At 38.2% G+C, this 4,631-nt stretch overlaps 1 pseudogene; it reads right to left on the bottom strand.

Annotated features, from left to right (window-relative positions):
- Positions 1-703: 703 nt before the first annotated feature.
- On the bottom strand, positions 704-1,628 carry LOC117800842 (annotated as a pseudogene).
- Positions 1,629-4,631: the final 3,003 nt, after the last annotated feature.

Below are 4,631 nucleotides of genomic sequence, written 5' to 3'. Positions count from 1 at the left end.
CCACCTTGATTTTATCCAAGTATTATGAAAAATACAAAATAGATGCAGGAATGAGGAATCACGTTCAAAGTAACAGTTTAATTCACTATAAATCATTGACAGCTTAAATAAACACCTTGAATCTACATTGAAAGGCAAAATTAAAACCACTTTAATTTATAAAACCTAAGTGTGATATTGCTTCCCAGAGGCAATAACCCACAGAATCCACAAATCAAGAAAGTAAGTTCTCTCAAAATTGTACCTGTTCCTGAAACTCAGTCCATGCCCTGAATTGTGATTTTACCAGTGAATCCAGAAGCCTTCTTTAAAGTTTTCCAGATTCTTTTTTTTATTCAGATTTTATTTATTTATTTGAGAGAGTGAGAGAGCACGAGTGGGGTGAGGGGCAGAGGGAGAAGCAGACTCCCGTCTGAGCAGGGAGCTGCACTCGAGGCTCCATCCTAGGACTCCAGTATCATGACCTGAACCGAAGGCAGACACTTAACCGAGTGAGCCACTGAGGAAGCCCCAGATTCTTTTTCCTTAGTTTCCACCATGACCGTTTCCTTTATGTAAGTAAAAGTTAATAAGTCCTTCCCTTTAAAAAGAAGTTCTGCTCTGTGCCATTTGATCTACTGACTCTGTTTTTTTACTTCCACTGTCTTGTTAAAGATATGGCCATAATTATACTTGTGACTCCAAATCCATTATGTGCCTGACTTCATGAAAAAACCTGTTTCTGTCTGAGATGCTTGATGGCACTTTTTACCTCCTCATTTTCAAGGTGTAAATGAGGGGATTTAGCTGAGGGGTGACCGCCATGTAGAAGACAGACACCACTTTGTCCACGGAGAATCTGGTGTCTCCCCGAGTGTAGAGGAAGATACATGGTCCAAAGAAGAAGCCAACCACCATGAAGTGGGCTGAGCAGGTAGACAGGGCTTTCCGGCGCCCCTCAGCTGACTGTTTTTGAAGAGAAACCAGGATGACCGTGTAAGAGGTGACCAAAGCTGGGAAACAGGTGAGGGAGACGGTTTTACTGTTAGACACAATGAGCGTTCCCGTGAGGTACGTATCTGTGCACGCCAGCTTGATGACAGAGGGCACATCGCAGAAGTAGCTATCAATAATATTGGGGCCGCAGTAAAGTAGATGAATGGTCAGGAAGGTCTGCGCCAGAGAGTGAACAATACCCCCCAACCAGAGAGCAAACACGAGCTGTACACAGACCTGATATTCATCACATTGGGATAGTGCAGTGGAGCACAGATGGCTCCACAACAATCATAAGCCATGATGATCAGCAGAAAGATCTCAGCACAAGCAAACAGATGTAGAAAGAACACCTGTGAGAAGCAATTGTCAAAGGAAATCGTCTTTCTCTCCAAAAGCAAGCCCTCTAGCATCTTGGGCACAGTGACAGATGAGTGGCAGATGTCAATAAAGGACAGATTGCTCAGGAAGAAGTACATGGGGGTATGGAGACGCAGACTAAAAACTATAGTAACTATGATGAGAGTGTTCCCCAAAAGGGTCAGTACATATGTGATGGAGAATGCTACAGAAAATAGTACCTCCAGCACCCAGTTCTCAGTGAGTCCCAAGGAGACAAATTCAATCACTCTTGTTTGATTTACACCATCCATCCAATGAATTGTCAAAGGACCTTGTGGTGGGGGGACATGAAAGCTAATTTAGCTTTAATATTACAGGACTGGAACTCACTGAAGTGATTCTACATTCCATTATGAAATGCTTATTTATTATCAGGGCATATAAAATAGAAGAGCAACCTAATAGTGACTGTTGCAATACACCCATTACGTACCAGGAGCTGTTCCCAGCATTTTATATACACATTTCTATTAACCACAACTGCACCATAGCACAGGCATTACTATTCCTGGGTTGCAGATGAGATACATGAATCTGACAAGAATAAGTTAAGTTGCCAAAGCTCTTAGCCACTAGTTAGCTGGCTTTTTTCATTTTGGTCTAACCCACAGATAACACCAAATTAATCTTCCAAAATATGGCTCCCAACTAAAGTATTTCACCGTTTCATTCTTCCTATCAAATTACATGAACATCCAAAGCCTGCAACAGACTAATACCTGTTTATTTTTACAGTCTGGAATCCTCCTCTTCCCCGTAGGTACTCCTCTCTCCAAGCAGGTTGGTTACTCTTTCTGCCATGTCACCCCCACCTTTAAGAAAACTTTGCTGATACAATCAAATCCTATCTCTTCTCTCTCATGCCTATTTTATGCTACTGAAATATCAAAAAGAAAAGATACTTCTTTCTATTTTCCATTAAATTGAAATTTTCCTAAAAAGTAATAACTACTGGGGCACCTGGGTGGCTCAGTTTGTTAAGTGTGTGACTCTTGGTTTTGGTTCGGGTCATGATGTCAGGGTCGTGAGATCAAGCCTGGAGTCCAGCTCCATGCTCAGTGAGGAGTCTGCCTAAAGATTCTCTTTCTCTGCCTCTCCCCCCACTAGACAATGTGCAGGTACTCTGTCTCTCAAAAAAATAAATAAATATTTAAAAAAAGAAATTTAACTTTTAAAATTCTATAATATGATTTGTCCTCTAGGAGATATTATTGTATAAATACTGAAGCTACTTTTTGCCCCTAATTTTTTAAAGATTTATTTATTTATTTGAGAGAGAGAAAAAAAAAAACAAAACCAAAACCATGAGTGGAGGGAGGGGCAGGGGTGAAGGAGAGAGAATCTTCAGGCTGACTCCCCATGATGGCAGAGCCAGATGCAGAGCTCAATCCTAGGACCCTGAGATCCTGACCTGAGCCAAAATACAGAGTCGGCCACTTACCCGCCTGAGCCTCCCAAGTGCCCCGTCCCTAAAATTCTATACGGATTTATTAGCCTAAATCTATAACAGAGTTTAGGAAATAATTACCACAACCAAAAAAATATTTATATTGTTGACCCAACTATTTCACTTGTAGGAGTCTCCTAAGCACCCAAACTATCAGAAAGGTAAATGTAAGAAAATACTGATTACAGCATTATTTAAAACAACAGTCGTGGGAGTTTTTTGAAGCTTGAATGAATATAGTGGAAGTTGAACAGAATTACATGCAGCCAATGGAAATGGTAGTAACAAAGTATTTCCAATATGAAAATATATTGAAATCTCATGAAGAATAAAACAGGACCCAAAATTTGTTTATGCATTCTCAACAATATTAAAAAAATAAGAAAGATCTCAAATAAATAACCTAACCTTCCATGTTAAGATATTAGAAAAGAAGAGCAAACTAAACGTAAAGCAAGCAAAAGGAAGGAAATCAAAGATTAGAGTGGAAATTAATAAAACAGAGAATAGAGAAAAATCAACAAAACCAAAAATCTTTTTTCTGAAAAAACTGACAGAATTGACAAAATTTTGGCTAGGCTGATCAAGGAAAAAGAGTAAGAAGACTCAAATTCTTAATATCAAGAATGAGGAGTGACTGCTAACAGGCAAGACGTTTCTTTTTTGAGTTAATGAAAATCTCTTAAAATTAGATATGGTGACAGTTGCAAAACTCTGATGATATACACTGAATTGTACACCTTAAAAGGGCAAGTTTTGTGGTATGTGAATTATATCTCAATAAATCTATTAAGTTTAAAAAAATAACTTAAAATATAGATAGTACCACATAAATCAACAAAATGCAAATAGTAGACTAGAAGAAAATATTGTAACATATAAGACCAAAAAAGGATAATATTCCTATTACTTAAAGGACTCTCAAAATATGACAAGAAAACACAAATGACCATTAAATATGGACAAAAAAAAGTATGAAAGTGCAAGTCACAGAAAAAGAAATAAAAATGACAAATAAGTATGAATAAAAAGAATCTCAGCTTCAGTAGTGGGTTAAAAAAATATTTTTGTCTCTCTTCAGATTGGCAAAGGTATAAAAAACTGAGCATTCTATAGACTGCTAGTGGAGGTAGATATTATTAAGACCTCCTTGGAAAATGATCTGGCGGTACCCATCATAATTCTAATGCCCCAATCTCTAACCGAGAAACCCACTTCCAGGGCTGTATTTCATAGAAATAAAGGGGTCCTTAATTAAGGATAAATGCTTACTGAAGCATTTTTAGCAAAACAAGGAACTGGAAATAAATTGAAGGTTTATTAATAGAGAAATAAGTGAATACATTTTAGTGCAGCCATGATGTGAAATATTATGTAGCCATGAATAAGAATGAGTTGCATTTGTGCACACAGAGTTAAAGCAGTGGTTGTCAATGTGTCTGCACATTAGAACCATCTGGGGACGGGAGGTATGCATTCTGCTGCCCAGGCTTCACCTAAGACAATTAACTCAGAATCTTTGGGGTTGGACCCATCAGTCCTTTTAGAGCTCTTTGGCATTTCCAACATATAGCCAACATGGCAAACTATTAACTTCAAGGAATGTCAACCACATACTCTTAAGTGAAAAGAGTGCATTATGAGTATATTATGAACCAGGAAGGAACAGAGGGAGGGAGGGAGAGAGGAAGGAAGGAAGGGAAGAAGGAGGAACAAACAAAACAGCAGAGGAAGGAGGGAATCGAAAGAGATTTGTGTGTATGTGTATACCTACGTTCAAACATATATATATATATATATATATATA

Source organism: Ailuropoda melanoleuca, unplaced genomic scaffold (assembly GCF_002007445.2).
Source record: "Ailuropoda melanoleuca isolate Jingjing unplaced genomic scaffold, ASM200744v2 unplaced-scaffold8390, whole genome shotgun sequence".
In the NCBI taxonomy this organism is placed as follows: Eukaryota; Metazoa; Chordata; class Mammalia; order Carnivora; family Ursidae; genus Ailuropoda; species Ailuropoda melanoleuca.
Note: the sequence above shows the minus strand (reverse complement) of the source record. Positions and strands in the feature narration are given on the sequence as shown.